We start from the raw sequence: 24015 nt of genomic DNA on the forward strand, positions 1-24015 counted from the left end.
TGCTTTTTTTTCTTTGGAAGGTCGTGCCATTATGTGCCTGGCATTGCCCCCTCCCGCAAGCTTTCACTAGCCCTCTGCTTTCTATGCCCCCCTTTTCTGCCCGCACCCACAGTGTTCAGTCCCATTTTACTACTGCCCCCTCTGCATTCCATGCCTCTTTGTGCCCCTCTGTATCTCCCAGCCTATGTTTCCCTGTGCCTCCCTGCCCATGCTTTTCAGTGTCACTGCGGGTACCCTACCCTCACTTCCCTCTGCATTCTTGAACATGCACATCTCTGCCAGGTTTGCCCCTGCATCGCCCTGATGTTCCCACGCCTCCTCGCCCCCCTGCTCACCTTACCCCCTCCTGCTTGTCCATCCTGAACTATATGTGAAGCCAACCTGCATTTCCTCTGCCCATTTTGGATCTGCCCTGTCTCAGTGAAGATTTAAAAACCCTTTTTCTACAAGAAATTCAAACGACCAGTGTTGACGGTGCTTGTTTATAAATGTGTTGGGGGTTTAAGGAAGGCATTTGTGCATACTAGATAATAGCCAGGTATTAGGCTGGGCACTACTAACCCCCCCTAATATAAATGTGCACATTCTTGATGGTAGAGGGAGGTCCCACACATTTTTTCTGCCTTCCTTGCTTCAGAGGCAGAATAGAGCGGCTGCTTTTCCAGATGTCCACAGCTGGTGGGGTCGTTAGTGATGGAGAGGACACTCATTCATAAACCGACACATCACAGCCATCACAAGCCTGGCCTAGATAGACACATCAGTCTAGAGGCCAGGATTAAACGTGTGTATCCACTGGTCAGAGGCTCATAACACCAGTGCCAATCCATGTGAAGCATCATGGTTCTCAGCAAGCATGTCTCCTTTCTAACTGCCAGCGCTTAATTTGAGATTGTGGTTTTCGGTGCTCTGCACCGGCACTTAATTGTCAATGTGACACCTTTGATAGGCGGCCTTTGTGGTGGCGCTGTTTGTCTCAATCTCAATTGTAGATGAACACAACAACAGTTATTTATTAATTCAATATGTATCAAAATGATTGATACCTGTCACTCCGGTCATTCTATTAGATTTGGGGCCCTGGAATAGTCTGAATTGTCACACTCATAGTATGTGTGATGGTTAGTAGTTGTGTTGGGTCTGTCATTGGGAGAGGATGTGGTCTCACGGCTAGACTGCCGACTTTGGAGCTGGGAAACCAAGATTCGAGCCTCGGGGGTCGACTCCATAACATGAGATTCTGGGCAAACCACTTAATCTCCCCGTGCCTACCAATCAAAAATAAAAAAAATGTAATGTGTACTCGTGTAACGTATCTGATGCTCATGTAAAGCGCTCTAATACGTTCGGGTCGAGTTTGCGCTATATAAATCTGCAAAAAACAAAAATATTGGAAACACTGGCAGGTGCTATGGGTGGTGCAAGTTGCAGTACCCACCTGACGAGGGCCCTGGCACTTATTTTATTTTTACAAATTTAGCACTAAGTAGATTCCGTCAGTTTTAAGTACGTTATTACAAGCAGCATCTGACGTCACAGTGGACCGCAGCTTAGCATGAAGGGAGCTGGTGCGCGTGCGCGGGAGCCCAAGCCCTGTTTGTGTGCAGCTGCAGTTTGGGAGGGAGGGGTGAGGGGGAGAGTAAAGCAGACCGAGACAATGTATGTGTGGAAAAGGCCGCTTTATTGGAACAGGTGCGCATCACATATTAAACAACCTTGGCAAAAGCCATCCAAAACTAAACCTCACTAAATACGTAACATCCCTAACCCCACACCCGCCCCCTCTCCTAAAATTTTTATGTCCCCGCCTCCCCCATACAATACAACATTATCAATATTACAACAACATTACATCATCCTATCCACCATTAAAACTTATCAAAACAAGCCCTTCGTTAACCAACTCCCATGCCTGCCAGTCCCCCAAAACGTGTAACCTAACAAATAACGACCATCCTATCCTATTCCTGTCGATAACCAAATTAACCATCAATCAACAAAATCTGCCCAAACTGCCCAACAAACCAAAAAGACCCCGCATGGCACCTGCTCCAAGCGACAATTACAACTAGAACAAAACCCCTGCTCCCCTGTTCCAAGAAATGCCAACCAATATGCAAAAAATGCTACACTAAATAACAAAGGAACAAAAAGGGAAAAGAGGAAAGTGACCAGCTAAGAAGGAAAAAAATGTAAAGTGGGAGGGTAGGAGGGAAAACATTTCTAACTAAGCTCCCAGCCACCAGGTCACCAAACCTAAAATGGTGGCTGGCAGCAGGAGCCCAAAGCATTTATGCTTGGGCTCCTTTTGGTCTGGCTACCAAAAATAGCCCAAAACTTAAAATGGCCGGAGCCTGCAATAATACCCCCCCCTACTAAACCCCTCCCAAATCCCCCGGGGGTGGGGGGACCTCCCTACGGTCGGCTGCCCCCCCCCCAAGCCCCACTTGCTAAATAAACTATTTCTATACGGAAACACTTCTTTGAGCCCAGGCCAGGTCCAGGTTCTCTCATCTCCGAACTCAGTCTCTTTCAGGCAGCCTCCAAGAGAGAGCCGCGTCTGCCCTTCGAGGCAACTAAAGTAATTTCATTAACTGGCAATATATATATATTCCTTTTTTGTTTTGATGGACCAGAACTGCTGATTCCTACAGGCTGCCTAAACATAGCTGTTAAGATGCCCCCAGTAGGGAGGGTGAAATCTCCAGCAAGTCCTGCTTCGTTAGCATCAGATTGCATTCTGGAACATGTAGTTCTGGTTTAAATATTGAAAACGGTAAGATGCAAAGTGCCCTGGGCTATAAAGGCAGGACCAGCGGAGGGTGTCACTCATGACATGACAGGGTGCTACTTGTCAGGGCACAAAAGACCCACATATTATATGGGCTATTCACCCTTTTACATGGTAGGAAATAATAAGAAACCAGAAATGTAACCTCTCATTGTATCCTCATGGCTAAATTCACTTGAACATTAACTATGCAATTTGCCTGTTTGCCTCCCCCTTGTATTTCAGTGCCTCAATCCACCACACAATCACACGCTACTACCTGGCATTGTGCGCTCCCTGCACAAATTGCCTTATTAAGTTTCTCTATTGCGTTCTCCTTTCATATGTATGTACGAATTGCCTTATTAAGTTTTCTTTATTGCGCTCTCCTCTCATATGTATGTAAAGCGCTCTGGTATCTGCAAGGATCTTGTTCGCGCTATACAAAACTCTCAAAATAAAATAAATAAATAAAATGTACATAATCCACTTCTAGAACTAGATCACACTTTTAGCTAATGAGGACTTCTCCCAAAGGGATTTCAAAATAAAGATAAAACAGGACACCATGGCCCTTAGGTTCAATCAAGATCTGTGTTCCTCTCTCAGAACCACATTACTAGGTCACACCCTGGAACCTACCTATGTGGCCTTACCCTCTCAAAAGATATTTTACATTAATAATGACTCAAAAAATCTATCATTAAGTGCTGTCTCTTCAACTTAGGACCTGAGTCTTAACCTAATTTCTTGTGTATCTGCCCAAGATTAATCATGCTTAAGAATACTATCTAAAGGCATGGTGGAATTCTTTTTTTTTTGCTTGAATATGTTTACTTTTTTCAAAAATATTCCAGGGCTTATGTACAAGCTCCTTGCACCGCCGTTATGTCACTTTTTACTATTTTTCAAAGTGACGCACCACCAGCGGCGCAAGGGGCTTTTAAATAAGCCCCTCCATGTTTTACAGTGTATATATGTCTCATACACATTTCCAATGGAGATATCATAAAGTCACAGGGAAATTAGCTTCAGATTCAGTAAACACAGAAAATAAAACATCAAACTTTAAATAGTGTAACAAGTCAAGAAAAAAAAATAATGCATTATTATGGCATAACGACGGATAGGCCACGTTACAATGCAAACTTTTACAGCGCATGCCTTCACAACACAGTTATTACATCGCAACATCCATTACAACGCAAGAATTCACAATGCATGCCATCACAAAGCATTTTCATAAACTACACTTACAACACATTCCATTACAATCCGTGCCATTACAACGCATACCATTACAACCCATAATACTTTTAGGGCAATAGTAGTGTATGTGTTGAATAGTGTAGGGGTAAAAATTCCTATTTCCACTCCAGTGAGTGCAACAGTAGCATAAGTGTCGGTGGTGTAGGGGTACAAATAACTATTCCCACTCCAGTGAGGGCAACAGTAGGGTAAGTGTTGGATAGTGTAGGGGTAAAAATGTGAATTCCCAATCCAGTGAGTGCAACAGTAGGGTAAGTGTTGGATAGCATAGGGGTAAAAACTACTATTTCCCATTACTAACCTAATAATGTGTTGTAGTGGCATGCGTTGTAGTGGCATGCGTTGTAATGGCATGCGTTGTAGTGACATGGCTCGTAATGGCTGTGTTGTAATGGCATGCGATGTAAAGGATGTTGCATTGTAATTACTGCCTTGTTTAGGTAGTGTGTTGTAATGACTGCGTTGTAATGGTTGTTTCCCGTAACAACCTTCAAAATAACAGATGTGAGGAGGGGGGAGCAGTCAGGATGTATCATTTATCATGTCCGATTGGGGCGGGTTACCCGAAAGTTCCCTACAGGAGTCTGGACCTCCCTGTGTGATTCAGCAATGGGCAATAGGTCTGCTTAACCCCTTGTACCTTCCCTGTTAAGGGCAGTGTTCTCTGCCGAGCCCAGGCTTGCATGGAATGTTCCCAGGCAGTAGGCGACTTCCATCAATGGGTGTTCAGGCACTTGGCTAGGAGGAGCCCCAGATCAGTAAATCATTACTGGCTTTGTGTTTCTTTCCCGGCGGTGCTGGCCTAGGAGGCATATTTCCCATGTATGTAGGGCCCGATTCACAGAACTAATTTAAGGCAAAATCCTAAACTTACTACCATTTTGGTATTCACAGAAGGCACTTACTCATTTTGGTATTCACAGAAAGCACTTACTCATTGATTAGTAAGTGCCTTCTGTGAATACCAAAATGAGTAAATGGTAGTAAGTTTAGGATTTTGTCTTAAGTTAGTTCTGTAAATCGGGCACGTAGTGTGGGTTGCCCCGTGCAGTTTGACAAGTGTGTGGTCATGCCCAGCCAGTAACGCTTAAGGGACGGGCAGACCCAGAGCATGTGTATAAGATTGGCTTCAGGCAGGATACATAGAGGACAGACAGCGTCTGCCTGGTGATAATATCAGTTTGTCTTGTCTGGGGTGAGATAAGCCCTGTGAAGCATATAATATTGAACACGCATTGGAAATGCAATAGGTCTCGTATTAGGAAAGTTTGAGCTATTGGTCTTATAAATGACATTTTTTTTTATTTATGTGTTTGTTAAAATAGCTAAATTAATAGCTTTGTCATTTACAATGCCAATAGTTATAACTTTCGCAAATGTGACACCTATAGCATTTGTAATGCAACATGTTTTTTATTTACGTGACTTAGATATATTGATATTACAAATAACAATGGCTTTTATTTTTTTTGTTAAATTAATTGTTAAATAATTTATTTAATTTGTAATGGCAATAGTTTAAACTTTTGTAAATAACTTTTGTGAAGATTATATTCAGTGTTTTTTATTGTGACGAAAATCCAAGAACAGAAGTGAAATATTAACATCTTTTTTGTGATTTGTAATAAAGCTTGAAAGCTTGAAAACAGCTTGAAACATTGAAAGAACATATTTGAACCAGTGATGCTGTAGTGGTGCAGAGTGATGCTGTGGTTGTGCTGAGTGATGCTGTGGTTGTGCTGAGTGATGCTGTGGTTGCGCGGAGTGATGCTGTGGTTGCGCGGAGTGATGCTGGGGTTGCGCGTAGTGATGCTGTGGTGGTGCGGAGTGATGCTGGGGTGGTGCGGAGTGATGCTGGGGTGCCACTGAGTGATAATGTGGTGGTGCTGAGTGATAATGTGGTGGTGCTGAGTGATAATGTGGTGGTGCTGAGTGATAATGTGGTGGTGCTGAGTGATGCTGGGGTAGCGCTGAGTGATGATGTGGTGATGCTGAGTGGTGCTGTGGTGGTGCTGAGTGATGCTGAGTGATGATGTGGTGATGGTGAGAGGTGCTGAGTGATGCTGGGTTGGTGCTGAGTGATGCTGTGGTGTTGCTGAGTGATGCTGTGGTGGTGCTGAGTGGTGCTGTGGTGGTGCTGAGTGGTGATGTGGTAGCGCTGAGTGATGCTGGGGTAGCGCTGAGTGATGCTGGGGTAGCGCTGAGTGATGATGTGGTGGTGCTGAGTGATGCTGGAGTGGCGCTGAGTGATGGGTGGCGCTGAGTGATGCCGTGGTGGTGCTGAGTGGTGCTGAGTGATAATGTGGAAGGGAAGGGAAGAAAGAAAGAAAGAAAGAAGGAAGAAGGTAGGAAGGAAAGAAAGAAAGGAATGAAAGGGAGGGAGGAAAGGAAGGAAGGAATGGAAGAAAGAAAAGGAAGGCAAGGAAGGATGGATGGAAAGGAAGGAAGGAAAGAAAGGATGAAAGGAAAGAAAGAAAGGATTTTAATTGCAAGTGTCAGCATGAACAGGCTTGTTTTGAAGATGTAGTCCCCAAATTTGAGATTCCATGACAGAGAGGGGCTGTGAAGGACGGAGAGGCGACAGGCAGAGGCCACGCGCGGAGGACAACAAAGGAAGGGTGGGAGGGGAAAAAACGCATTAGCGAGCGAGAAAAGCCATAAACACCAGGGGGGCAGGGAAGCAGATTGCCTTCAAGCCTTTGAAGACAAATGATGGTGGTGCCTCTGATGTAATCACCAACACTCTTAAAGTACAAGACCACAGTATGTTCATGAGGTGGACTTTGGAAAGATGAACATCTGAGCTGACCCTATTGCCAGCTGGATGCTCAGCTCTGTGTTTTATCTCGCCTACCAATACGATTAGAATATAAAAAGTGCAGCCAGTTTACAACCAACTCTGTCGTGCTAAGCATCACTGCTACTTGCCAGTAGGAAATGTCATTTCATTAGCATATTAAAGTTCGTTTGCATAGTAAAATAGTTTTCTTCGGTACAATTGGCTGCTCTTGCTAACCCCCACGTGCATAAAATGAATGTGCAAAATAAGTAGTCTAGCGAGAACCATAAAACCTAATGGAAATGACATTTTCAACTGGCGCTGCTGATCAGTGCACGTTTGCATTTCTGGACTGACACGAGTGTAACAAAGCAGATAATGGTTACAAAATCGAAGGGTGAGCACTGCGCAAGTGCAGACCAAACTCCAGGCGTATTTAGAGAAACTGAAGCTTGCCCATCAAGACAGTTAACAAACAAAATGCGCCTTTTAGTACTCTAGAAATTTTTAATTTTTAATTCATATTCAGATGGTCGAGGTCGATGTTTAATTTTGCGTTATGGGAGTCTGAAGATTAATATCCGATCATGGTTGTTATCCAAGCTTAAAGCTCCTCTAGTGTAAATTTGTACTCGTTAGACATGGACCTTGGTCTAACTAAGCTCGTGGGCACATCGCTGTCGCTGGCCTGTCAGCTAGTTGTATATTTTTGCTGGAATCAGGTTTGCTTTGCCACACAATATGATCACGTCATGTTTAAACTCGATTGAGAAGACAACATTCCTTACCTCTCTTAGCTTATTTATCTGTCAGAAGAATAACTTACCAGATAGCAACACAAGAGAGCAGTTACAACGGGAGGAGGGCGGGAAGAGGGAGACAGACTGCAGAGGCATGCACTCTTTCAGAGTGCATGCTAAAAAGTGAAGAAAAAAAACAAGCAAAAAAAAAAACCAAGACGGAGGGCATTGCTGTGGGGAGGGGGGGAGGCGAAATGCGACACGGCCGCAGTAGGGGCGAAGCGGGGAGAGCGGCGATGAGGGAGAGACACGGCGTGAATAGTGTGAAGCAGCAGGGGCTTTTGAAGTGAAGCTAAGCTTCACTTCAAAGGTGTGGCGTGCTAACCCCCACGTGCATAAAACGAATGTGCAAGATAAGTAGTCGAGCGAGAACCGTAAAACCTAATGGAAATGACATTTTCAACTGGCGCTGCTGATCAGTGCACGTTTGCATTTCTGGACTGACACGAGTGTAACAAAGCAGCTAATGGTTACAAAATCGAAGGGTGAGCACTGCGCAAGTGCAGACCAAACTCCAGGCGTATTTAGAGAAACTGAAGCTTGCCCATCGAGACAGTCAACAAACAAAATGTGCCTTTTAGTACTCTAGAAATTTTTCATTTTTAATTCATAATCAGATGGTCGAGGTTGATATTTAATTTTGCGTTATGGGAGTCTGAAGATTAATATTGGATCATGGTTGTTCTCCAAGCTTAAAGCTCCTCTAGTGTAAATTTGTACTCGTTAGAGACGGACCTTGGTCTAACTAAGCTCGTGGGCACATCGCTGTCCTGTCAGCTAAACAGAAAAGGAGACACTGAAAGCACGGCCGCCCGGCCGTGAAAGCCTTTGATGCAGCAGGGGGTGGAGCGGGAAGGTGCTGGCGGCACCAAGCAGGGGAACAGATGGCGAAGACTGGCGATTTGATGCTGTGCACGCACATTTTAACTCATTGCGCTTGCGCATTGAGCTAAAATCGCACATGCACTGCATCAAATCGCCAGTAAATCGCCAGTCTAGTTAAACTCTTGTTTAAGCCCCTATAGTCTCGCTCCGCTCAATGCGCATGCGCATTGAGAGGCGAGACCTAAAAAGGTGATAAGGTGAAAGCGGGCATTGCCTAGAACAAGAGCTGAATATTCTAGTATGGTAGCCCATTCCTTGTCAGCACAAGAGTGGCCCAGGTCTGTATCCCAATGCCAGTGCAAGGGGTCAAGCAGAAGTGCTGCATGTGTGCACAAAGTTTCGGCGAGCCAGTGCGACAGATGGCGCCCCGTCCCCATAACATGAATGCCATTGATGCTTCCAAATTCCCACTTCTGACTATCCGTGGGGGGTGGAGCAATGCTGCAGGCTGCGCAGAGGTGCACTAAGGGGGAGCCGTCCTCGGTTGCTGCCGTCCGTAGTCGCTGTTGCCACCGCTGCCAGTGCCTACTGCTGCCCTGAAAGACTGACATCGGGTGGGCATCAGCAGGAGGAGAACTCCAGATAGCGCTTCCAACAATGGCTGCATGGCCCGAGGCAGCAGGTCTTGCGCCAACTACACCATCGAGACTCCGCCTGTTGTGACCTGCTGTGACCCACATAGCCCACTCACGGTCCTCGCTCCTCAATGGCCCCGTGGGCGGGGAGCAGGTGCAGTAAGCAGCCAGCAAGGATCTCAACCCTCGGTAGCAGCTTGATCAGGGACCGACTGGGAACCCGAAACTCGCCCTGGCAAACTGCTAGGCTGGCCCCCCTGGCGGGGAGAAGGGGGTGTGGTAGAGCTGTTGGTTAGGGCCGGTTTCGGCCGATTTTGTTACTTGTGGCCGATTTTGCAGGTCACCAACTGCCTCCCATGGGGCCTAAACCGGCCCCAATCCTAGCGGCCCACCAGAGAAAAACCCAGTGCCTGCTGCGGCCAGTCCGGCCCTGTGCCTGATAGGCCAGGTGTGGCTTGAGAGATGGGAGCTCTGCACATTAGGAAACCAGCACAAATTCAAATCCAAAGAAGGACCACCTCCCACATATCCTTGCTGCTCTTGCCAAATGAAGCTTCCAACATTTTTCAACCAGGAATCAGAGAGCAGCAACAAGCAACTTCACCTCCTCACCACTCCTCCCCTGGTGACAGCCGGCGGGCTGGTGGTGTTCCTTGGAGGGAATGGGTAGAGGAGGACAGGAAAACCAACTGCAACCACAGCAGTTCAAGGACCAACTCATCCAACCAGCATGATCGTGACCTCCCTCCCCCCTCTGCCATCATACTGACACCAGAGAGCCTTCAATGGGGGTGGTGGCGCTGTTTCCCCAAGATGTAGGAATCAGAAAATCTGACTTTGGATAAAAACCCACTCATACGGGCAAAAACTCAACCCACCAGTGTGCTCTTGGACCCCTTCCACCATCTATTGACACATATAATTGCAGAGGGGGTGTGTTGGCACTTCATGACTTACCTCCAGCACGGACCCTTGGACAGTAGGTTAAGACAGCTGCGAATGACAGCAAAAGCCGACGAGACCTGGCTTACGAAAGCGCCCCCACCGGTTGGGCGCAGCATAGCAAGACAAATCCAAGCTCCACTTACTCAAACAGAGGAGGCACCACGTCCATTGATCAACCAACGTCTAGGCACCAGGGTTTCTGAATCCAAGACACAGGCATCCAGGCTTTAGGCCTAAACACGAGGTCCGGCAAGGTCAGGTGGAAGGCCCTGCCAGCCGCCAAAAGGAGGAAACAAAGCAGAGTTAATAGAGACAACCGCCCACCTGCCAAGTCAACGAATCAAGTGAGATTCACAGCCAACTTCAAATTCCGATCAAAAGAAGGCCCTCTAATAGACCTTTCAAATCATGCAGAAACAATGGGCAATCAAGGATCACCAGGAAACCGCTATTTCCGTGACACCAAGCTCGCTGCCAGCACAAACCAGCCAAAAATATATCGCAAAAATTAAACTTTCTAAAGGATGCTGCAATTGTGCTTTTCTCAACTCACAAAAAGCTCACTGGGCTGCAAACCCCCTAAATATCCTCACCAGCATCTATATCGGTCATCAACATAAAAACAGACCCGGATGCTCTCTGCCTGCCTATGACCCCCAACCAATTGACCATTCCAACTCTTGTCTAACTGCAAAATAGCCACACGGGATGCTGGAACGCGATAGTGCTATTGACCTCCACCCCAAGGATGGGAGGGCCCAAATCTGCCAGCCCGCATGACCACCACGGAAAGCACCGGGGAGCCTTCCTTGCAGTCCAGAAAGCAGTGGTACACAAGCTCCCCCCTGGCCCAACAAGGCTGAGGGAAGTCCAGCAGCTGCTACCAGTGCAGGAAATCTTAGCAGCACTCCAAAATCCCACTCCAAACCTAGTGGCCCAGGAAGTTCATTTATAGGGCCCCCAGAGCCCAAGAAGAAATTGAAGAAAAGGACAGCGTGGGACTTTTATATCTAAAAACACCAGAATGGGATGAAATGCTAGCAACCTACTCACAGGACCCCAGGAAACCACTGCCAACCTCTCAGCTACCAGGTTTCTAACACAGACCTTAAGGCAAGGCAAATGCAGAACAACAACCTCTTCCGAAGAATGCATGGGTGTCCCTCCTGAACATGGCATAGTTATCCCCAGAGGCCCTACTAGACCGGTTGAAAAAGATGGAAATCCAGCTCTGACGTCTCAATACTTTGACAGTCTAGGTGACCGGGATCGACGGTATACTTGGAGAGTTAAACTCCATGATGAAAACGGGTGCAGGAAGACCCCTCTTTCACCTAAATAGCCTATCTCTGCAGCAACATTGTTGAAAAATTGCCAACCTTCCCTGCAATGTTAAACGACCTCCTAACTGGCCTCAAACAAAATTCAAGGACACAGGGGGTCAAACAAACTGGGGCCAAATCATCTCTGGGTACCCTACAGGCCTCCCACCAACCACAGAAGTCGCTGGCAGGGGCATAAATCGAGCATAACAGTCAATGACAAACTCAGATACTACATATATATAGACCAATATAAGAGGGGCCCCTGGGAACGATTAAGGGCGGACGTCAGGGGATAATTACACTACTACATAAGAAAAGGTCCACCCAAATGAATTAAGGATTGGCCCACAAGGAGTCCACTATTTTAAAGGCACCACATAGAGCTCACCAATAGGTGACGAACAGGCCACCGGGTAAATAACAACTGAATTGTTAAAAAATTACTAAATCTTTATTTTCATTTTCATATTTTCTTTGCGCACATTAAGTCTAAGTTAATTAACAACAAAATACATAGGTTCATCGGTTCATAAAACATTGATCAATAAATACATATAATGTAACGACCCCACATCAACCTCTCATCATACACCTTCCATTTTCTCAACCAATCACACCCAGACATCCATTTCAACATCAGACACTATATACAATTTCCTCAACGTAATCTCCAGAGTGACACATAAATAGGATCCTGCAGAGTCTTCTTGGCAAGATGCCAGAGAGTCTAGATCGATGTGGCAGGACCCCAACAAATGTTACGCCAACGCGCGTTTCGGTGCAGGGCCCAGATCTACGGGCGCACCTTTATCAGGGCTCTCACGCCGAGTGAGTGGGGAGGACACAGCACATATATAGTACACCCGTGGCCTATCTCTGTCGCTGGTTCCAGGGTCCCAGTTGGGAATCTATTTAATCAAGGTTCAAAGTCACTTTGGCCAACAGAAATGGCGCGGGAATTGCACTAACTCAATTCGAATCCGTTATTAGGTAAATATTCCTCCCCGATGTATCCTTCATTTATGTCACGCAAAACACAGCTTCCTGCATCAAGCGGCAAGACACCAATCGTAATGTTAAAAACACGGGAGGGGTCACAATTCCAGGTACTCGATCGAGGTAGTCTGCGAGGCATTCAGCACACAGCTGCAGATCTAACGATTTCTTTCAAGTCGAGCCCTCACGGGATGTAAGCGGGTTACAAACCTTATGTAGTAGTGTAACTACATATATATAGTCTATATACAAAAGAGGCACCACCAAAACCTGATGGGGGCGTTTCAAGCACCACCAAAGACCTCCCAACGTTAGGGCAGCAGTCGGACTCTGCAGGCCCTCAAACTGGGCCAAGCGGGGTCGGGAATACGAGGAACAATGCCATACACAAATGGAAACAAAGGAGAAAAGGACGGAACAAAAAACCAGTCAACCAAGAGAGAATATATCCTCTCTTCAACTCAATAATAAGACGGGTCAAAATGGCTGACAAAGCTTCTCATCAAGTAGAACAGGATGATGAGCAAAATGAAGGACAGGCTCTCGCCGACTCAAATCACATAGGTTTCGGCAAACAGCCGGCTGTGCCCAGCTCCTGCCCACCAACAGCAAACTCGCTGGATGAACCGCCTGGACAGCCCTTTATGAGAAACATCAATCCCAAAGTGTACGAGCCTCCACCAACAGGGGTTCATCGTGTCACCTACCATTCAATGTCCCACAGACCCTCAATAGATAAATCAAACCAGTACAAGAGGATCCTCACTCAAGACGGGTCCATAAACACTGTAATGACAAGGACGGAGTAGCCCGGCTGATGAGGAGTGTTACCCTAAAACCGGCCCCAAGATGCTTGTTTCCGGTCCATGGTAGACCTGGCTTGGCAGTTTGGGCTGGACTGTTCCCATAAGGAACAGATTCAAGATTTGCATATGGCTGGGTCTGAACTGGGGTAACAAAGTGAGCTAAGGAATGATGATGGATTCAACCCAGATCTTGTGACTGGCGGTGAGTGTCTGAAAGGTTTCAGCGCTCCGTCTATCATCACTTTCTGTTGGCAAGGAACACCTGCACGACACCTACAGGCAAATTACTGACCTACTCGACAAGCATAGGCTTAGACCCCATACCCAGCACTTTTATTTATTACAGTAAAGCACCGAAGGGAGCCTCAGAAACTGAGGCGACAGGCGAAATTTCACAAGAAATTTCTCTTATTCTGCACCAAGAACTATCAGAACAGGAAATCCCCCAAACAACTGCTGAGGATCACCGGGACAACGCCACAATGTTAATCTTTATCCTGGGATACGCATCTAGAGGAAGCCATGATGTCCTAAACAAGGGCAACATCCTTCAGCTATTAGCAGAAACTCCCAGGCTAGGCGACCTGAGCTCAAAGGATCTGGCGGCACTTCAGTTTGAATGGTCTGAGGAAGCACCAGGCATGGAAGCAACTAAGGCCTCATAAACCACAATTGGCATCACAAAGAGAGTCCTTACAGCAGACCTTCCCTCAAAAGGTGGGACATAAAGGTCATCCCATGCTATGACCCAGGATATCCCTTGACCCTCCTTTCTCATGGACACACCACAGCGCCCTCCCGGGCGCAAAAGACAACGTTCTCTGTGCTCAAATGTGTAATGGGCCCCCTGGTAAGAAAACTTTAGCACATAGGAACTACTGGAAAACAGGGAAAAACTTTCTTCAAACTACCAAAGTTGCAAGGGATACAAGTAAGAACAATCAGATGCTCCCCAACAACAGTGTGACTGTGAATGGCCCAGGAGACACATGACGGAGCCAACACCCACTCGCATTGTATGTGCTTTTGGCACTTAACACAAAGTTAAGTGACAACTGCACAATCTGCACAACTACCTGAAGTCATTCGACATCATACTCCTACAGGAGAACTGACTGGTTGACCCTGTTCATATTCAAGGCTACACAAACTTCTCAAACACAAAGCGAGACAGGTGAATGAGTTTAGATAGCGCTGGGAAGATACACAAGTATGGGTCAATATTTGTCCGAACTCTAAGGATAAGGTCCCAGTCACCCAACAAAGACCAAACAATGTGATAAGAGGGGCCAATCACTATTGTAAAACAGACACACAATGATATATCCTGAGCTCGATAGGCTGAAACGAGACAACAATTTTTTAGTCCATCAAATTCAATCCAAGAAAGTAGTAGATTTTTATATCTTCTTCATTTATTTCCAATTTGATCAGGAAAGAGACTTCAATCTTCACCCAGATAACAAAACAAAAAGCCGTTGCCAACACGTGTTTCGTCTTGGTATGGTAACCAATGACTTCTTCGGGGCTATGGCTAAGGTAAAATCGGTTCATAAGCGGAAGGTTGTATTTATACTGATCCACCGCTTTCACCAGTGTAATTAGAAAAGGTTGTTATCCACGCTTTCGCTGGGCGATGAACAATTTGCCAATCAAAAGGCGGAGATCCGCCGATTTCCATAGAAAATATGTATCAAGATCACAAATGAGTATAATTTTCGTGTTATTAAACACGTGGTACCCTCCGAGTGCAGAGAGTAGAAAACGATAGTGTCTCCGTGAATTCGGCGTTCAACACGGTGTTCATCGCCCAGCGAAAGCGTGGATAACAACCTTTTCTAATTACACTGGTGAAAGCGGTGGATCAGTATAAATACAACCTTCCGCTTATGAACCGATTTTACCTTAGCCATAGCCCTGAAGAAGTCATTGGTTACCATACCAAGACGAAACACGTGTTGGCAACGGCTTTTTGTTTTGTTATCTGGGTGAAGATTGAAGTCTCTTTCCTGATCAAATTGGAAATAAATGAAGAAGATATAAAAATCTACTACTTTCTTGGATTGAATTTGATGGACTAAAAAATTGTTGTCTCGTTTCAGCCTATCGAGCTCAGGATATATCATTGTGTGTCTACACAAACTTCTCAACCCCAGCAGTGAAACGGACAAAATACTGACACCTCTTGGGCGGTTTGGCAAATTACATTTAGCAAGCATAGGCCCCGCAACAGCCTTGGACATCAAGTCCTCAGTAATGAGCGCAACGAAATGCACCTTATCGATCAACAATGCAGCAGTTGACGTAATTTTCATCAACACCTATGTCCATCAAAAGAGTAAATCTAAAGACTGCAGGAAAATAGTGCAAGAATTAATAAGGCTAGCAGTAGAGGAAGATTCCACACTCTTTATTATATCTGTGGACTTCAACCAACACCTACTAGGATCATCCACCAGCGACATAGAAGCAGCCCAAACTGTGCTATGGTAGGTACCCAAGCAAGGCAAAAACACACTAGTGCTTCCAAACAAAAACCGGACGCCATCTCCTGGAGGACCTTGAATATCTAAGTCTTAGGGCTTTGAACTGCAGATTTGCAGGAGATAACCCACTGGCCACTACTTATCATTCTAACAGAACCAGCTCAAGTCTGGATTATACATTAGTTTCCCTCTCAGTATTTCAACATGTTCACTCATTTCAAATTAAAGCTAGATCTGGCAGCGACCGCCTCCCGCAGGAGGTATTATTCTCTCCAAACATCACCACCCCAAAACACATTGTAGCAACAACGGACACCACTCATACCATAATAACAAATGGTTCAGGATCACTCAGGCCTTTCTCACTCAACTGCCTGCAATCACAGGAGACATACTGCAAAACTTCAGAAGTGCTGATGTGCTTCATATGTGGGACACCCTCACAAAATCAAACCTAAGTTTGCCTGTAAAACGTTCAAGGAAGGTAAGAGCCCAACACAAGATCAACACTCAGTAATCTCAAAAACGCAATAAACAATGCACTGTGATCTCTGCGGAAAAGACTTGGGCCCCCATTAGGATGGCGGGCAGACTTTGCCCACCCGCCAATGTCACGGTACAAGGGACCGCCCGCCATAAGGGCGGGGGTCCCGTGGGGGAAATTAGGATGCGCCCGCCACAGTGGCGGGCGCATCCTGTATTTTTAACTGTGCGGTGGGCGGGGCTGAAAGCACCGCCCGCCGCAATGGTAAAAATACATGTTGTGCATTTCAAAGCACAACGTGACAGGCACCACGTGGTGCCTGCCAAGTTGTTCTTTGAAATGCAGGGGGGTACCATAGGTACCCCCCATGTGCACCCTCCACCCCCTGGAGTCCCTGGGGCCCGCAACGGACCCCCGCAGGTAGACTCCGCATGCTTTTCCGTGGCGGCATTGCCACCACGAAAAGACATTGGAAAATGCCCATTGTAATATGGCTGGATGTGTCTGATAGACACTGCCACCATATAGAACCCTTTTCCGCCCCGGTCGCAAGGGGCGGAAAAGCGGCGGACAGTCTTTGCGTCCGCTGCGGACCCCCCAGACAGGTTAATATGGCGGGGGACATTCCGGCACGGATGGTGGGCGGATCGGATCACCCCCGCCAGGCCGGCGGTGGCTACCGCTGGCCTGGAGGGGGCAATCCGCCCGCCATCCTAATGGGCTCCTTGGTGTTCGGGCCGCCCTTAAGACAATACAAAACTCAGAGCAAGAAACTAAAATGTTTGAGAAAAAGAGCACAGGAAGACGAACTCTGGGCTAAGCTACACACTGACTTGAAATGTATCAATAGTGCCAGATTTTGGGCCTCGGTTAATGTACTCCATCAACCTGGCCATAGTGGCATTGACGCTTATATCACCGAAGCCACTTGGGCACAATATTTAAAAGAAGACTTCAATCAGCCAACGAAAAATAGCTCCCGGCAGGACTCTTGGGGACTTTTTGCCACAACATTAACTGAGGGATCATATGAGGTGGGTGCAGAGAATATTATGATGCAAAAATCCAAGGGGAGGAGGGAAGGAGTTCTGGATCCCAACAACATTCCTCCAGCGGTGTTGAAACATGACTTAGCCTTCTATATTTGCACAGATCATAAGCATGGGCATCTTGCCTGCTTCATGGATAGGCTCGATTATATATCCAATTTTCAAGGGAGGGGTGACAGATCGCTCCCAGCCAACTCGCGCTTAATCACCCTGATTGACAATGAGGCCAAATATTTTGCCAGCCCTGTGCTCAAGGAGTTTTCATGCGTTTCAAGCAATGCCATCATACCCTACAATCAAAGAGGATTCTCAAATACGTCTGGCACAATCACAAACATCTTGGCAATCTCTCTTCTAATGGACGCTGCCTGTGTCACTAAGACATTTTTCTGCTACCTTGATTTCAAAGCAGCCTTTGACTGTGTCATCTGGAGATGGCTATGGTGCAAGCTAGCAAGCTGGGAAATACCCCAAAGCCTGTTGAACATGCTCATCATGCTTCATAATGACACATGGGTACGGGTCAAGATAGGCACAGGAAGGCACCTCTCTGGGAAAATTCCAACTACTCGTGGCCTAAAATAGGGGTGCGTCCTGGCACCGACCCTCTTCGATCTTCTCTTTGCTGACCTGACAGAACAACTGCTATCTTCCAACACCCGCACTCCCAAACTAAGTGGCACGGCAAAATTCAGCTTTCTCTACGCCGACAATGTGGTACTGGTCAGCCGCACCCAAATGGGACCTCAGAGGCTGCTAGACAACACACAGGCCTACTCCCCGGCCCATGGTCTGACAATCAACCTTGGCAAAATAAAAACCATGACTTACAACAACAAGAAAACACAAACACAGCAGAGCAAGCAAAGCTCCTACTGACAATTACCTATGGGAGTGAATCGCTAAGAGGCAGGGACGCAAGTGTCTTAGACACAGTAATGGGTCGCACAAAATAGTTAATTTTTTCACTGCCATGCTTCACCTCACCAGCACAAATCCAGTTGGAATTTGGGCTAATGAAACAGGCACTAGCCAGGTGTGGTGCATTCTCAACATGCGGGAACAAGATCCAGAAAGCAGTGCCAAAAACTTGAAACCATATGCTATGGAAGGAGCTACAGGATTGCAACACTCGCAGGCAAGGGCCTACTTGCAAGAATCACTTGAACTTACAGGGTTCACCCAACTTTGGAACATGCCCATCAGCCACTAGGTATTCAAGCGATCGGTTCTGAAGGCCCTGAAAACATGCTCTGTCATAGAAGACAAGGACACGCTATCCATTAGAGGAGCACATGGATGGATGACACTTATGACGGTGTCATACTCGACACAAAACTCAATCTACTCTCCTATATTAATTCAATTGCAAAGTCTGCCCGATACCAACTGCGCCTTCTTTGGGGGATTCGTCGCTTCTTCCCGGAGCATGACCTTAAAACCCTGGTCCAATCGCTGGTCCTCTCCAGACTGGACTACTGTAATTCTCTTCTGACTGGCCTCCCCAAATCCCACCTATCCCCCCTTCAGTCTGTTCTCCATTCAGCAGCGCGTTTCATTTATGGGGCCAAAAGAAGCGACCACATCACTCCCATGTTATCCACCCTCCGCTGGCTTCCCATCGAGGCTAGAACTATCTACAAGACTGCCTGAATCACCCACAAAGCCTTGCATTCCTCCTCTCCGCGCTACCTGGCGAATAAACTGAAACTCTCTGGAGGCTCTAGACCATCACGAAATGCGGAAAATCTACTGCTGGAGCCTCCCATTTTCAAGAAGGAAAGATCGATGGCCCAATCCTTTTTAGGCAGCGCAGTGAGAATCTGGAACTCACTTCCGCTTCAGCTCCGGACCACCACCTCCTCCCAGGCCTTCAAAACTGACCTCAAAGTTCTCCTCCTTCAAAGACACTTCCAAATGTAATCCATGCCCTCTCTATTATCTGAAGGAAGCCTTCAATAATTGAAAAATCTACTTTGCATGACTATGGAAGTGTCTTCCCAGTGTGTTCTTGTGGTTTGAGAGTCTGCCATTTATTGCAGTATTACCCTTTTACATGTGTTTGGGACTCGTGTGTAACATGCACCCGTCACTTTCTCTTGTAACACACTGTTTTCTACCTCTTAAATTTGTTTGTTTTCGATACCTGCACAAGTGCCACCAGTGCCTACGTAACGTTTGTGCTTGTGCTTGAGTGTCCTCCATATATTACAGTATTATACCTCTATGTTTATTTTGTACGCTTTTGTAACCTGCACACATCACTTTTTCCTCTTGTAATGCACCGTTTGCTACCTCTTGTATTTTGTTGGCTCACGATTGTCACTTTTGTAATGCACCGTTTGCTACCTCTTGTATTTTGTTGGCTCACGATTGTCACTTTTGTAATGCACCGTTTGCTACCTCTTGTATTTTGTTGGCTCACGATTGTCATTTTTGCGTCATTTAATGTAACGTTTGCTTTTGTATTTTGCTCACTTGTAATGTTCTCATGTATCAGTTCTGTTCCTATTGTGAAGCGCTCAGACACCTTCGGGTAAAGTCTGCGCTATATAAAAACGCATAAATAAATAAATAAAATAAATAAACTTAACAACTATAAAATATTTTCCACTGGGTACCAAACCACCGTGAAGTTGCAGTTTTTAAGATAAGGCTGGGGGTACTACTTGTAAAAGAGCACCTTCCACCCTGGCTCCAGGGAAGGCTCCCTGACACCTGCCGCCTATGTGGGTCCAGGAAGGAAGTCCTCCTTTACCTGGTCTGCTCCTGCAAGGCAGGACAGGGCGAAAGGAGTCAGCTACTGAAAGGGCCTTCAACCAAAGAGGTGTTCGCTCTAGAAGGCAGGCGGTGCTGGCCTACTTTGACCCCAGGGGATACACAGCTGAACTGTTGATTTGTCAAATTCCTGTGGAAGGCGGAGAACAGCCTGCTCCACAGCGCAACCCCCTAGGCTGGCTGAGAAATCAAACCACTTTCCCTTCATAAAAATAATGACCACAATTTAGGCTGCACATCTGTCGTTTGTACTCTACCTCACTTTATTCAATCCGGAAACAGCGCGATCCACTCCCATGCGACAACGAGACTGAAGCAGACCATGAATGTAAAGAGTTTTATTCACCAGCAAATTGTCATTTTAGAAACGTATGTGGTATTTAAATATGCCTTTAGCACTTAGTCTCAGTTGATTATAACAAACAATATACCACGCTTTCAATAATGGCATTTTTATTGCGATGGTTTCAAGTAACTAAGCAGTTATTTAATAAACTCAAACCACAACATGAAGGTACTGGTGTGTGATTTTACATTGAGTGTTCCAGGTCCATGTCTCCCAAACAGTAAAATTGTGAGGTTTGCGCACAGTTGTACCTACATTTTTATGTCTGGAGGTTTTGCCTTAAAGGTATACTGTAAATGACAATGGGTGGTGTTTTACATTCACTAGATCATTTTTTGCCTATCACTGTATTATCACTGTATTTTACTATTGGTTTATCATATGTATTGTACTATGGTAATGTATTTATTGATTTTACAGGTAACTAACACTGTCTCAGGGGTTGTGGTCTTCACTGGCCTTCTCTTGTTTTTCCTTGACTCTAGCCGACAGCAGAGGTTGCATCACCCTTTGGTCTGGCCACTGAGACTGCTGTGTGGCTGTTCCAACTGAGCCCTGAGGCTCTGTGCCCTCTTCAGCATCAGTTGCAGTTGCAAGTTTCATTTATACTTTCAGGGCACAGGCTTTACTGAAAAGAGAACAGATTCCTCTCACCCATTCCTAAAGAAGAATTTCTTCAGGATGAGTCATATCACTTCACATTGGTGAACATTTTGTAACAACAACTCAACATTGAGTAGAAACATCAATTTATTAGTCAGCGATCAGAATATCTAAAGTGAGTGACAATGATCAAAATGGTTATAACAAGTATTTGTTTATCAAAAAGCTTCCTAATATCTTATGCCCTCCAGCATTCATATCCCTTTCAATCAGCTCACAATCTTATACGCAGAACTAGTTTCTCTGCATTAGCCTGCCACAGAGGACATGTGCAGCGTGTGTGCACTGGGCTGCCTAGAAACTCTTCCTGAATAGGCCCTGACGCCAACATTAGCTGTATTCATCATTGTAAAGATATTTGTGGTCTGTCTCCAGTATTATTTGCTCTTTGACGTTTAGCTGTAATTTATGTATCTTTCCTGGCTCTATCATCTTATATTTTGCATGCATTGAACATCATGTACCTGTGTTCTCGCCAGTGTTTTAGAGACATCCCTTGTGCTTAGCTCAGTTGCCAGAAAAGTGATCTGCTCGACTACCTAGTTATTGATTTCCCAGTGAAGGTCAACCTGCCCTTTGTGGATTTGTAAGCTTAATGTGCTTGCTTAGGCACCAGAGAGAACAATTGAATTATGAGGAAGAAGAGAGTGTAGAAGACAGTGTAACTCTTTTCGTCCCAGCCCTAATTCTTTTCTTCCAAGCACAAGACACCTCAGTATTCGTGCGCTTTACAAGCCATTTACTTACTTACTCACTTACTTACTGATAGGTGGTTGCTGGCAGTAACAGAGATTAATATTAAACAACTGCACAGGAGAAGGGACATGGGCAAATGGATATGTGCAGGGCACGGGGTACCAAAAGCTGGGCTCAGCCTGGATGAGCAGGCCAAGGAACCAACCTAACTCTAAATAAAGGCACTCAACGTGGGAGCTAGAGCCATTCTGCCTTTATTATTCAGCCTCCTTGACCTGGAGGTGGAGTGCATGGATTGTCCTGGTGGCCACCGTAGAGGTAATTGATCCAATTAAATGAAGGAAAGCAGGGCACAACCATCCAGGTAGCCTGACGGCATACACCTTCTGATGTGTGGCTCCACCTGTCATAAGAATGATGCCAGGTGCCATTTTGGAAGTGAACACCTGTAGTAAAAGTGTATTGGCTGCAGTCCAAACCAGTTCTCAATTATCTGTCCCACTAAGAATGTAATCCATTAATGCATTAATAATTAGAATGTACAAATAAAATCATAAAGGATTGTCAACTCCGTCAACATTCTTAATGTGTTGTGTTGCCTTTTGCACATACAGAAATTAATGCTATGGAAATGCTGCTCTTGGGGCCTGTTAACTGTCCCACTGCATTTCTCCTGGGTGAATCCTTTAGATAACTGCCTCAACCAGTGGTAAACATTGGCATGCTATTCGACAGTGAGCTATCGGTCAAACCCCAAATGAGCATTGCCTCAACCTCGCCTTTCTCCTACTTATGTCTGCTTAGGGGTGTCTTTCCACTCATGCACCTCTCTGAGGTTAACCACCCTAGCCGTTAGGCCACGTTCTCTCCCCAAAGATTATTTGACCCAACATATTTCCTGCACTGGCTCATCCCTGCTATGCACGATGGTCTGATCCTTAATAAAGTCTTCCTGTTGCGTGTCAAACCTTCAAATATCTGCAAATTCCTTAATGTAGGGGAGATTACAAAATGTCCAAAAACTCACATGGGTCCAAATTTTACAGGGGAGAAGTTAAAAGAGGAGCCGATAAAGAGAAGTGAACCTTATAATGTACTGAAATAACTAAAATAAGGAGTGCCTAACACACTCTGCAGAGGTGCTCTCAAGAAGTCTTTGAGACTTTGGACAGCCATCTCTTGTCCTGTTTCCCCTCCTTCGGCCCTCTTGCAATGATTTGTTCCCCACCAGTTTCCTTTGAAATTACTTCATCTGTGACACTAACTAAGCAAAACACAGCCGTCTGCTTGCTGATTGTTGGACCCGGCATGGGTCCCGCTCCTCCCCGCATGGCGGGCCCGGGACCGCAACAACCCCTGGCCTCCTCGACGAACCTCCCTCTCCAACCCTCAACGAGAGCCGCCACTCCTGGCGACCCCCGGCGCTCCCCCTCAGGAACACGGCGACCCCTACTCGCCCTACTCTGCTGGGCTGGCCCCTAACCTGGCCCGCCTTCTCAGGCCCGACTCCATCTTGGGCCTTCCACGTCATGACCACGTGGCCTCGGCCCGACCTCGGCCTCAGCGAAGCCCCGACATCGAGGCACCAAGATCCGACCAGGGGGTAAAACGGCCACTCGACGAATCAAGGAGGAGGAGAGTTTCGATGGCCCTCCAGCCGTCCCCGGACGCCTGGTTTCGATCGCCCTCCGGACTCCCTGGGCGCTGGCTCCACCCCCCTGCTGGGTGTCTGGACACCCTCATCCCGGCCCCTCTGACCCCCAGGCGCGAGGGTCCGGACATCAAAGGCCTCCAGACCTATATCTGGGGCAGCTCTGGAACAAGTCGGCAGTTGTATCCTGGAGTCGAGAGCCCTGCTGACGCTGACGCGGCTGACCCCGAGAAGAAATCACTGCTCTGATCCCTGAAACCATCTCTGGAGTCCTGCTGGTGCTGCCGCGGCCCAACCTCGCTGAAACCATCTTTGGAGTCCTGCTGGCGCTGCCGCGGCCCAACCTCGCTGAAACCATCTTTGGAGTCCTGCTGGCGCTGCCGCGGCCCAATCTCGCTGAAACCATCTTTGGAGTCCTGCTGGCGCTGCCGCGGCCCAACCTCGCTGAAACCACCTTTGGAGTCCTGCTGGCGCTGCCACGGCCCAACCTCGCTGATACCACCTTTGGAGTCCTGCTGGCGCTGCCGCGGCCCAACCTCGCCGAAACCACCTTTGGAGTCCTGCTGGTGCTGCCGCGGCCGCGGCCCGACCTTACGGAACCCCACAGCTCGAGGATTGAGAGCTGTGCGTAGGGTATCCCCGTACCAGGCTGGTACTAAGACTGTCCCGCTACCCCTTTCCCCCCAGAACCAAGACTTTACGGATCCCTCGG

At 46.8% G+C, this 24015-nt stretch overlaps 1 protein-coding gene across 1 annotated transcript in view; it reads left to right on the top strand.

Moving 5' to 3' along the window:
* The window catches only part of LOC144822180 (3 beta-hydroxysteroid dehydrogenase type 7-like), a 125062-nt gene that overhangs the window by 42238 nt on the left and 58809 nt on the right, over positions 1-24015 (top strand). The window lies entirely within an intron of this gene.

Source organism: Lissotriton helveticus, chromosome 3_1 (genome assembly GCF_964261635.1).
Source record: "Lissotriton helveticus chromosome 3_1, aLisHel1.1, whole genome shotgun sequence".
NCBI classification, from domain to species: Eukaryota; Metazoa; Chordata; class Amphibia; order Caudata; family Salamandridae; genus Lissotriton; species Lissotriton helveticus.